We start from the raw sequence: 12,967 nt of genomic DNA on the forward strand, positions 1-12,967 counted from the left end.
CTTGGGAAGCACACTAGAACCACGCTATCACACAGACAGAAAAAAAGTTTAAAAGAAGCGGTTGAATACCTGTAACGTTAACGGCGTTATGATATCAATTTCTTAGTTTTGGTCGATCTTGTGAGTGGCAATGCCAATGTAGTATTGAAACCTGAACCCCACACACAAAACAAAGTTAATGTCTGGGTTCAGTTTAATACTATGTGCACACAAACTACAGTACCCATGATTTCTTTATAACAACAATCCCACAATGCATCTCTCTAACTAAAACGTCCACCTGTCCAACACCTGTCATATATGAACGCCGTTGGATCTTGTCGTGCTCAAAATAGATACACATCAAATAACACTATTTACGTGTCAAATAAGCTTGTTGACCAATCAGACCTGAATATGACTGCACGTCATATTATAATTTAAGCGCGTTCATACATTGAAACACTATCACTCGTAATTTCATATGTCAACACGATCATCGATACGTATGCTATGATGCTGTAAACTTGTCTCGCTACAGTGCTGGTCAAAAAAAAATGGATGCAAACAATGTTCTTCCCCCAAAACATAGCAAAACGCAATAATCTGTTTCAGTAGCTATATTGTTAGCTAGCTAATTAATTAATGGTCGGACCCATCTATGTGAAGCTAGAACAATAAGGATTAGCCACAATAGTGGACTTGCTGTTAGCCTTCAAAATAAACGTATGTAATTGACAGTGATGCAAATTAATACAAATAGTAGAATTATGTCATAATTGAATAGACATGCTAAACAGAGTTGGAATGTTATATAAAATCAACAAAGAGCGGGACTCTGAAACAACTGTGAATTGAGCCACATTTATTGTCAATCTATGTGTATTGGACACTATTCCAGAAGAAAAACAATAATGTGTGGATGTTTGAGTCTGATAACTGAGGTCGTTGGGAAAAAAATATCTTGGCCTTGGGCATTGAGTAGACTGATACCTCATTGAGCCCCAATCCGCAGGTAAAGCTGTACAATGCAATATGAATGTCAATACACACAATGGGCTGACTGGGGAGGTGATTTCACAGTCACAGTCCCGAGCTACAATGCTAATATTTTCATAAACTCTTCACAGTAGTGTTCTGTGGGTGTCACAGAGTAGACATATACCCCATTTCATTGCTTCACATTCCAACCTTGTTTATTAACATTATCTAGTCTAAATATGGCATGATTCCACCCATTSTAACATTCTGCATCMCGTTCAAAGAGGTACTTTTATTTTGAAGGCAAACCGCAAATAAAAAAAAATATTGTGCCTAATCCTTATTGTAGTTTCACAACATATAACCCGGTACCGTCGAGCCTAATGAAGCTAGCTGGCTGCTTATACCGTTAGCTTTGGGAAACAGGGTTTAGTAGCTGGCTAGCTATTTCTTTTCATGAACTGAAGTTCAATTTCAATAGGCGAACAACAAGTGGCTACCTAGCTAATACTTACTCACACGGATTCCGAAATCATTTMTAAGAATAAGGAAAATGACTGCAGTTTCTACTGGTCATTGTTTTCAGGCTGGTTGTATTGGTGCTAGCTAGGTACCAARCTAAAGCCAGCTAACTACCCCAGAAGTTGCGTTCCAGCACAACATTATACAATTAAACTGTGTTATTTGACKTGTATATTTTTTGATACGCAAAGACCCAAACGGCGTTCCATAGTCATACGCTATGAAAGTGTCGCGGCAAGTAGCATTGTAGTTTTAGAATTCTTGAAAACTCTTGGATTATTTTCAATTGGCAAATACGTAGCGCAATGGTCTTCAATGGGCAAATACGTAGCGCAATGGTCTTCAGTGCGAAAACTTCATAAAAGGGATCTGGCAGAAGTAAATTCATCCAAAAACAAGACAACATTTTGATATATATCTTAAATGACTGCGTTTTCCTGAATTTGATGATATAATCGTAAAGCCCATTCAAAGGATTAGGGGACTGACCCCGGAAGTATGACGTCATGCGGCTTCACTTTCATTGCAGGTAGAAGTTAAACTACCCATAACCACAGATCTAAAATCAGATTACACTACCCCCAAATCTAACCTTGACCATAAATGGGATAAAATTATATCTGACCCCAGACCAGAGGTTAGGGGCAATTTAATCTAATTCCACTGCGTCATCATAGCCGAGACCGAGAGCTATCAACCCCTGGTAAATCTATCCCTGCTGTCTCTAAAATCCAGAAACAACAACAACAAACTAGTACTCAAGGGTCTACAGATGTAGGATCTTAATTTGATCACCCTGTTGCAGGAGACATTTCGTGCAATGCAGGAAATGTAAAACGTGTAGTGTATTTTAAGTTTTAAAAAGCTTCTGAAGTTTGTAATTTCCACTTWGAAATTTCAGACTTGATTTTCCCTTACGAAAAAAATGGTAAATTCCTACAAAAATAACCATTAATTATAATCCACATKTTCTGTTGCTGCAGGATTATTTAACTGCTGTAGCAAACTGGCTCACATTAAGATTCTACATCTGTATGAAAACTCATTGTACTGTATGTATTGTTGAAAATTGATTTGCATTAGAGTTTATGAACAAGATGACTATACAGTCGGGAGAAGAAGTATTTGATACACTGCCGATTTTGCAGGTTTTCCTACTTACAAAGCATGTAGAGGTCTGTAATTTTTATCATAGGTACACTTCAACTGTGAGAGACGGAATCTAAACAAAAATCCAGAAAATCACATTGTATGATTTTTAAATAATTAATTTGCATTTTATTGCATGACATAAGTATTTGATCACCTACCAACCAGTAAGAATCCGGCTCTCACAGACCTGTTAGTTTTTCTTTAAGAAGCCCTCCTGTTCTCCCTCATTACCTGTATTAACTGCACCTGTTTGAACTCGTTCCTGTATAAAAGACATGTCCACACACTCATCAAACAGATTCCAACCTCTCCACAATGGCCAAGACCAGAGAGCTGTGTAAGGACATCAGGGATAAAATTGTAGACCTGCACAAGGCTGGGATGGGCTACAGGACAATAGGCAAGCAGCTTGGTGAGAAGGAAACAACTGTTGGCGCAATTATTAGAAAATGGAAGAAGTTCAAGATGACGGTCAATCACCCTCGGTCTGGGGCTCCATGCAAGATTTCACCTCGTGGGGCATCAATGATCATGAGGAAGGTGAGGGATCAGCCAGAACTACACGGCAGGCCTGGTCAATGACCTGAAGAGAGCTGGGACCACAGTCTCAAAGAAAACCATTAGTAACACACTACGCCGTCATGGATTAAAATCCTGCAGCGCACGCAAGGTCCCCCTGCTTAAGCCAGTGCATGTCCAGGCCTGTCTGAAGTTTGCCAATGACCATCTGGATGATCCAGAGGAGGAATGGGAGAAGGTCATGTGGTCTGATGAGACAAAAATAGAGCTTTTTGGTCTACATCCACTCACCGTGTTTGGAGGAAGAAGAAGTATGAGTACAACCCCAAGAACACCATCCCAACCGTGAAGCATGAAGGTGGAAACATCATTCTTTGGGGATGCTTTTCTGCAAAGGGGACAGGACGACTGCACCGTATTGAGGGGAGGATGGATGGGGCCATGTATCGCGAGATCTTGGCCAACAACCTCCTTCCTCAGTAAGAGCATTGAAGATGGGTCGTGGCTGGGTCTTCCAGCATGACAACGACACGAAGCACCCAGCCATGGCAACTAAGGAGTGGCTCCGTAAGAAGCATCTCAAGGTCCTGGAGTGGCCTAGCCAGTCTCCAGACCTGAACCAATAGAAAATCTTTGGAGGGAGCTGAAAGTCCGTATTGCCCAGCGACAGCCCGAAACCTGAAGGATCTGGAGAAGATCTGTAGGGAGGAGTGGGCCAAAATCCCTGCTGCAGTGTGTGCAAACCTAGTCAAGAACTACAGGAAACGTATGATCTCTGTAATTGCAAACAAAGGTTTCTGTACCAAATATTAACTTCTGCTTTTCTGATGTATCAAATACTTATGTCTGCAATAAAATGCAAATTAATTACTTAAAAATCATACAATGTGATTTTCTGGATTTTTGTTTTAGATTCCGTCTCTCATAGTTGAAGTGTACCTATGATAAAAAATTACAGACCTCTACATGCTTTGTAAGTAGGAAACCTGCAAATCGGCAGTGTATCAAATACTTGTTCTCCCCACTGTACACAGTACCAGTCAAAAGTTTGGACACACCTAATCATTCAAGGGTTTTTCTTTATTTTTACTATTTTCTACATTGTAGAATAATAGTGAAGACATCAAAACTATGAAATAAAACAAATGATCATGTAGTAACCAATAAGTGTTAACAAATCTAAATATATTTTATATTTGAGATTCTTCAAATAGCCACCCTTTGCCTTGACAGCTCTGCACACTCTTGGCATTCTCTCAACCAGCTTCACCTGGAATGCTTTTCCAAAAGTCTTGAAGGAGTTCCCACATATGCTGAGCACTTGTTGGCTGCTTTTCCTTCACTCTGCGGTCCGACTCATCCCAAACCATCTCAATTGGGTTGAGGTTGATTGTGGAAAATAAAGAATAACTCTGGAATGAGTAGCTGTGTCCAACTTTTGACTTGTAGTGTATATACAGTGCATTTGGAAAGTATTCAGACCCCTTGACTTTTCCACATTTTGTTACGTTACAGCCCTATTATAAAATTGATAAAATTGTTTTCCCCTCATCAATCTACACACAATACCCATAATGACAAAGCAAAAACATTTTATTTTTTTGCAAATGTATTCAAAAGAAAAGTATTCAGACCCTTTACTCAGTACTTTGTTGAATCACTTTCGGGCAGCGATTACAGCCTCGAGGCTTCTTGGGTATGATGCTACAAGCTTGGCACACCTGTATTTGGGGAGTTTTCCCATTCTTCTCTGAAGATCCTCTCAAGCTCTGTCAGGTTGGATGGGGAGCATGCTGCACAGCTATTTTCAGGTCTCTCCAGAGATGTTCGATCGGGTTCAAGTCCGGGCTCTGGCTGGGCCACTCAAGGACATTCAGAGACTTGTCCCGTAGCAACTCCTGCGTTGTCTTGGCTGTGTGCTTAGGGTTGTTGTCCTGTTGGAAGGTGAACCTTTACCCCAGCCTGAGGTCTGTGTGCTCTGGAGCATGTTTTCATCAAGAATCTCTCTTTACTTTGCTCCGTTCATCTTTCCCTCGATCCTGACTAGTCTCCCAGTCTCTGCCGCTGAAACATCCCCACAGCATGATGCTGCCACCACCATGCTTCACAGTAGGGATGGCGCCAGGTTTTCTACAGTGGTGACGCTTGGCATTCAGGCCAAAGAGTTCAATCTTGGTTTCATCAGACCAGAGAATCTTGCTTCTCATGGTCTGAGAGTCCTTTAGGTGCCTTTTGGCAAACTCCAAGTGGGCTTTCATGTGCCTTTTACTGAGGAGTGGCTTCCGCCTGGAAACTCTACCATAAAGGTGGAGTGTGTCAATCATGGTTGTCCTTCTGGAAGGTTCTCCTATCTCCACAAAGGAACTCTAGAGCTCTGTCAGAGTGACCATCGGGTTCTTGGTCACCTCCCTGACCAGCTCTAGGAAGAGTCTTGGTGGTTCCAAACTTCTTCCATTTAAGAATGATGGAGGCCACTGTGAGGCCACTGTGGGGACCTTCAATGCTGGGTACCATGTTTTGGTACCCTTCCCCAGATCTGTTCCTCGACACAATCCTGTCTTGGAGCTCTACGGACAATTCCTTGAACCTCATGGCTTGGTTTTCACTCTGACATTCCCTGTCAACTGTGGGACCTTATATAGACAGGTGTGTGCCTTTCCACATCATGTCCAATCAATTGAATTTACCACAGGTGGACGCCAATCAAGTTGTAGAAACATCTCAAGGATGATCAATGGAAACAAGATGCACCTGAGATCAATTTCAAGTGTCATAGCAAAGGGTCTGAATACTTATGTAAACAAGGTATTTCATTAAAAAATTTATTACATAAAATAAAAAAACATTTTTTTTTTTGCTATGTCATTTTTTATTTAATCCATTTTAGAATAAGGCTGTAATGTAACAAAATGGGAAAAAGGGAAGGGGTCTGAATACTTTCCGAATGCACTGTATATGTATATAAATATATATCTCCATGTCAAAATGAAGGTAAAATAAAAAATKTAATAAAAATGATTGTCCTCTTTATGCCATTTGACACATAGAWTACATTAACTGGTTATTTCTGAAGCTAACACGGTGTCATACAAGACAGGCCAGTGAAAGAACACTGGTCTACACATCCACACTYCCTATATACACTTCTGTCGGTGTGAAAGAATCAAAATCAGTCTCTGGTTAAGCCTTTGTATTTTTTTTTAGTTGAGAAAAATTCGTAGATATCCCTTGATAAAACAAAACTATGCGTGAAGGACAAGCTGCAGTGTTTAGGACTACCTGACGTTGGGCTTAGTTTTCTCCGAACAGCGCTCATCCGACGTTTTGTCCTTTTTCAGTTTACATTCATATCAAAACAGAGAAATCTATCACTTGGGTTATGATAGCCWACCACGTTATGCCTACCACATATAAAKTGCTCAGGACATTACTTCAACTCTTGTGTAGCATACAGCATAATTTACATATTTTGTGCTGACATAAAATGTATAACTAATACATCTGTATTTTCCCCCTCCATATTCTGGTCCTGTTATTGATACCTGGTACCATTAAAAATAAAAAAATAAAAGTATTACAAGAGTTTGAACAGAGAACATGACTTAAGCCGTCATGACAACCGAAGGAACAGACGTGATAACGATTGTATGTATGCGTATCAGTGTCTTTGTGTATGTTTACAGTGACTATTGATATCTGCAAACATTGCTTCCATTAAAAACAGATTAAAAAGATGGATGGAGGTTTATAAAAAGCAGGTCCGGGTGTAGTAGAGTGGTGGAGAGATGGAACGGTGAAGGTGGGATGTGTCTCACAATGTTTTGGATGTCCCACCCACCTTCCAACAGCATTCGCTCATCTTACTGTCAATCACCGGTCTGCACCAATGGCTCCACAGCACAGGGGAGTTGGAGGGGGGGACTGACTGTGTGTGGATGTGGTTCATTGCTGAGGGAGATTTAGAGGGATAGAGGATATGAGCTATGACAATATTGCAGGGTGAGGGAATGAAACGGGGGATCTAGGGGGTGTGTGTAGTGAGATGTGTGAGTGTTTCTGGGTCTCTGCGTCAGTTGTTTGAGGGAGCATTCGGTGCCTGTGTGGGTGTTTGTGTGTGTCTTAGGTGTTGGTGGGGGTGTTCAGACCACTGTGGCTGGTCTGGGCAGAGTGTGTGTGTCTGTCTCGGTTGGTGGAAGTGGTTAAACCAATGTGGCTGGTCTGGGCATTGTATATGTGTGTGTGTCTCAGTTGGTGGGAGTGGTTAAACCACTGTGGCTGGTCTGCGGTCCATCTCCTCCTCCAGCTTCACCATCTGCTGGATGTCTTTGGCCTAGAGGGAACCAACAACCACACTGTTACACAAACCGTGCACACACACACACCTCCCTACGCAAGAATCCACACACACTTCTACCAGAGACATAATTCTACTGCATCAGTACAGCCATTTATTGATTTAAACTACAGTAACAGTACAACTACCTAAACTATGCCAGCCCAAACTAACTCCTCCGTCCTGTCCCAGTGTTGCAGCATACTGTCACATGATATCCAGGTGTCAGGAAGACTCTCAGTGAAACAGCAGTAGAGGGTCTCCTGGGTCCTTGTAATACTGCCATGACTCATCATAATGATCAATGACTCATGTAGACAGGACTGACTGCTGACACCCTGAGTGCTGCATATTAAAAGGTTACCATGTGGTTTCATAACACAAAGTCTTGGATGGAAGCGCCTACCTTGACACTGTTTATTGGCATGATGTGATTTCAAACGCTGTGGTGCAAAAACAAGCAAATCATAAGGATGAGAAAGAACATACATGTGACATACATGTACTGGCTGTGAAAAATGATGACAAACAATACAACTATGGTTTGTGTGGTAATCTGATCCTTGATCAGCGGTTAGCTACCTGCTCATTGAACTTGTCCAGTTTCTCTAGCTCTTCTTTCTGAGACTTCTCCAGCGTCTCCATCTCCTTCTGGTGCTTCATAGCCAACTAGCGATGGAGCAAGGGATAGAGGACAAAGATGGAGGGAGGAGAAAGACGGAGGGAGGAGAAAGAGTGATTTAATTTAACACCAAATGTATCAGCTAAGCAAACCATTTCAAGGCTAAGGCGCTAGTTGATTCACCTCAACAGCAGCACAGCACTAGAATTAGTAGAAGATAAAACACCAACCCTTTTCCTTTCTTCCAGGAACTTTTTGGTGTTGCTGCTGTTCAACTCTCTAACTCTCCTGTGAAGAGAACGAGAAGGAAGACATTCTAAGATTATACGAGTACAGACACAGTTTAAGGGGTGTTCATAGGGAACCTAAATACTGTAGTCTACACCGAGTAMACCAAACATTAACAACACCTTTCTTGTATTGAGGTACACCCTCCCATTCTGCCCTCAGAACAGCCTCAATTTGTCGGGGCATGGACTCTACAAGGTGTCGAATGCGTTCCACAGGGATGCTGGCCCATGTTGACTCCAATGCTTCCCACAGTTGTGTCAAGTTGGCTGGATGTCCTTTGGGTGGTGRACCACTCTTAATTCACTGGGAACTGTGTAACGTGAAAAACTCAGCAGCGTTGCGATTCTTGACACAAACCGGTGTGCCTGGCACTTAAATATTTTGTCTTGCCTATTCATCCTCTGAATGGCACACATACACAATTCATGTCTCAATTGTCTCAAGGCTTAGAAATCCTTCTTTAACCTGTCTCCTCCCCTTCATCTACACTGATTGAAGTGGATTTAACAAGTGACATCAATAAGGGATCATATCTTTCACCTGGATTCACCTGGTCAGTCTATGTCATGGAAAGTGTTCATAATGTTTTGTATACTCAGGGTATATACATCCTGACATAATCCATGTTCTCCATGCAGTCAAAGTCAGTTTGTGATTAGCGAGCGGGGCAGTGTGACCCACCTCTCCCTCTCTGCCTTGTTTTTGATGGTCTTGTCCTGGCTGATGGCCTTGCTGTTCTCCATGGACGTCTTGGCCTGGTTGGCCCGCATCTCCTTGCTCTGCCTGAGAGGGGAGGGGACAAAAAAACAGCCTGGTAAGAAACCTCATCAAGTACACATATACCTAGCAGGACAACCCCACAGCTCACAGTAGCCAACATGGTTAGACTGTATCTGTTGTCCTAGGGACCTCATTCAGAGACATCAGAACTATAGCACACATCATGTCCCAAGGAAGAACTCTGGATTTTCAGTTTGAGCTGTAGGGTCAGCTGTTTTGTCAGTTCCTCTTTAAGTTTGAGATGTAGGGTCTACTCCATTGCTCTCCAACCCTGCTTCTGGAGAGCTACCCTCCTGTAACTTTTCTGGAGAGCCACCCTCCTGTAGCTTTTCTGGAGAGCTACCCTCCTGTAGCTTTTCTGGAGAGCTACCCTACTGTAGCTTTTCTGGAGAGCTACCCTACTGTAGCTTTTCTGGAGAGCTACCCTCCAGCTTGGCCCAACCTAGGTGAAAACTTAAAGGAGGGTATCTCTCCAGGAACAGGGTTGAAGAGCCCTGACCTAGTGTATGTGTGTGCATCGCTCTCTCTCACCGTTCGTGAATCAGTTTGAGCGATAGAGTCTGTTGTTCCTGGACTCCACTCAGTAGTTTCTTGAGCTGTTCACACTGCTGGACCACGTGGATGTCCTTCATATCCTGCTCTACACTGCTGTGGGAGTTGATCATCTCTGACCACTCCTTAGTGTGCTGGGCTGTAATGTCCTTCACCTGAAGGGCACAGGATACACAATATTACACTACACTAAACTGTATATCATCTCAGACCACTTATTATTGTGCTGTGATTTGTTGTTCTTCACCTGAAGGGCACAGCATACACACTACACACTTAAACACCAAACACTATATCATCACTAACCACTCCTTAATGTGCTGAGCTGCTGTAATGTTATTCAACTAATCACTGCAGGTGCAGGAGTCCCCAATTTAACTTAGAATTCAGTTCGACAAAGACAATCTATCTCCTTCTGATGACAGAGGGGCGGTGACTGTGAACTGAAGGTTACCTTAGCTTTGTGGTCAGTGTTCAGTTTCTCCACTTTACTCTCAGTCTCCTTCTTCAACTCCAGACAGTTGTTTTCTCTGTGGGGCGACAGAAAGGTATTTCTTAGCTAGGTGGAGACAGGAACAAACCTTCATTTTATACACCCAATGGCTGTGTCCAGATGCCAGGTATACGATAATACATGTTTATGTTGAATGTTTATTTCAACATGTCCTAATTGATTGATTGACTAATTGCTTGAATGATTGATCTACATGTCCTGATATTTACCCTCGTTTCTTGATGGCCTTCTCCAGCAGTTTGTCCTGTGTCAGCTTCTCCTTGTCGTGCTGAGAAATSATCTTGTCCACCTGGGTGCAGTGGCACTTCTGCATGATGGTGCGGTCCTGAAACAGAACACAACATATTACTGAGGATATCAAGTCACAACTGATTTACAGTGAGATACTATTGCAGAGATAGAGACAGCTTAAGATAGCTTGATCCAACCTTTCCTAAACAAGTCATTTACCATTACAGCCAGACCATATAGCTGAGAACTTACACTAAGAAAACATTAGTGGAAATGGTTAAACCCCTGGCTAATGGGTACATCTGTTCAAAAACATCAGTCTGACTCTCATAACTGTTATGCAACAGGAAAAGAGAGCAGGAGGTTACTATGGTCAACCCTACAAGAGATCCTCTCTTTAGTATACAAACAGGTTGCTACGTAAGAAGGGATTTCATAAGGACATGGTGTTAGTGACTGAAGTCTAGCTACTGTGTGTGTGTGTGTCTGTGTGCTTGCGTGTATGCATGTGTGTGGGGTCATCTTAGCAAGTCTAATTTCTGTCTGTCCACTCTCTGGTGAGATCAAAGACAAACACCTTAGGTTACAGGATGCACTCAAGAGTGGGTGTGTGTGTTTGTGTGTGTGGGCGGGGGTCAGACAACACTGAATGATGAAAGGAGAGACCTCTATCCCTCTTTTTTCCTCTCCATCTCTTTATCGCGATCAGTGTGTGGACATCAGGATGAATGATCTGTACTGTGTTAGCTCTGGGACCTGTACGAGCAGTCTAAAACATCAACCCACCTTTGCGTGCTTCTTCTTTAAAAAGTTCAGCTCTTTCTGCTGCTTTTTAATCAGTTTAAGGTACGTCTGGCGAGAGGAAAGACAGATTACTGAAAACAGATTTAATTCACTAATCAAAGGACAGCAAGCTCAAAGACACTAGACAAAGCCTGTTTGAGGAATGTCAGTGCTGCACCAACCCTCTGTTTGTGCTACAGGAAACATCTGACTGATGTTAAATATTATTGATACTGATAAATGAACAAATTATATAAAAACATGATCATTTTTTTATGATGTTGGTGAATACATTTACCAGATAATAAAGTTATAATAGGGAAGGGACCTAGGGAACTGTTAAGGTTCTGGTTAGGAGTAAACTAGATGGTAGGGGTCAGATATGATGTACTGTAACTATTTTTTTTAAGAACTTTACACCACTGCTGGGGGTCCGACCCTGTACTAGATGGGTGTACCTAATAAACTGGCAACTGAGTGTATATCAAATCAATCAAATAAAATGTTATTTGTCCCATTTGCCGAATACAGCAGGTGTACATTTACTGTGAAATGCTTACTTACGAGCCCATTCCAACAATGCAGAGTTAAACCTTTATTTTTCTAATATAGTTAAATAATAAAAGGAAATAGTAAACACAATAAAATAACAATAATGAGGCTATATACAAAGAGTACCGGTACTAAGTCAATGTGCAGGGGTATGAGGTAATTGAGGTAATACAGTGCTGTGAAAAAGTATTTGCCAGCATTTTCGTGTGTGTGTTGTGTTTTGTGGGGTGTGTTTTATAGGGTGTGAGGGTATGTTAGTGTGTGTGTGGTGTTGTGTGTCTCATCACAGTATAGGATAAGGTTGAAGATGAGTTGCTTTGGCTACTGGTTTAGTGAGTCTTAGTAGCTATCCACACTTTAGAAAAAAGGTTCCAAAAGGGTTTTCGGCTGTCCACCATTTTGGGTTCTTCAAAGAGTTCTCTATGGTGACAGCTTAAGAACTGTTTAGGTTCTAGATAGCACATTATTTTTGTCCCTGGGTAATAGAATGTGCTTGGGATGGGTAGGAGAAATACTAAATATAACTATCCTCCATCTATATGGAAATACAGTAATGATTGAAAAGTGCGTGAGAAAGATTTCTGTCCATAGACCTGAAAACACCTCCTGTCTTCTCTCTCTCTCTTTCTGTCTCTCTCTTTCTCTCTTCTCTCCTCCTCTCCCTCTCTCCAGAGCGATATAGCAGATGTACATGAGAGTTCGAAGAACGACAAGAAAGGGAAGATAAACGCCAACGTGAAGACCAACTTCGCCACAGACCCAGCTCAGACCCGGCTCAGTCTTCTACTTCTGCCAGAACAACACTGAGACCAAGAAGGGTACGACACACACACACACACACACAGACACACAACACAACACACACCCACACACAACACACCACACACACAAACACAACACACAACAACTAGACACCACACAGACCAGCTCGGGAGCTGGTCTAGACTCTTACAGTACATCACACATCTCACTCACATTGACACATTGAGCTGTTTTTCCATTTCTGTCTTTGTAGATTATAATGCACTGGTGCTTCATGTGAATATTGATGACTTAAACAGTGAAGGTGAGGCATAGGTTACTTACACCTGATTGTTACTACTGGTCCCTAATATCTGACCCCTAACTACCTATATCCCTGCTGATTACTATTTTG

The 12,967-nt window shown here is 42.0% G+C and overlaps 1 pseudogene; it reads right to left on the minus strand.

The window, feature by feature from the left end:
- Positions 1-4,215: 4,215 nt before the first annotated feature.
- LOC112069030 (1-phosphatidylinositol 4,5-bisphosphate phosphodiesterase beta-4-like) overlaps positions 4,216-12,967 on the minus strand; it is a 59,895-nt pseudogene continuing 51,143 nt past the window's right edge.

The sequence above is a fragment of the Salvelinus sp. IW2-2015 genome, unplaced genomic scaffold (genome assembly GCF_002910315.2).
Source record: "Salvelinus sp. IW2-2015 unplaced genomic scaffold, ASM291031v2 Un_scaffold861, whole genome shotgun sequence".
NCBI lineage: Eukaryota > Metazoa > Chordata > Actinopteri > Salmoniformes > Salmonidae > Salvelinus > Salvelinus sp. IW2-2015.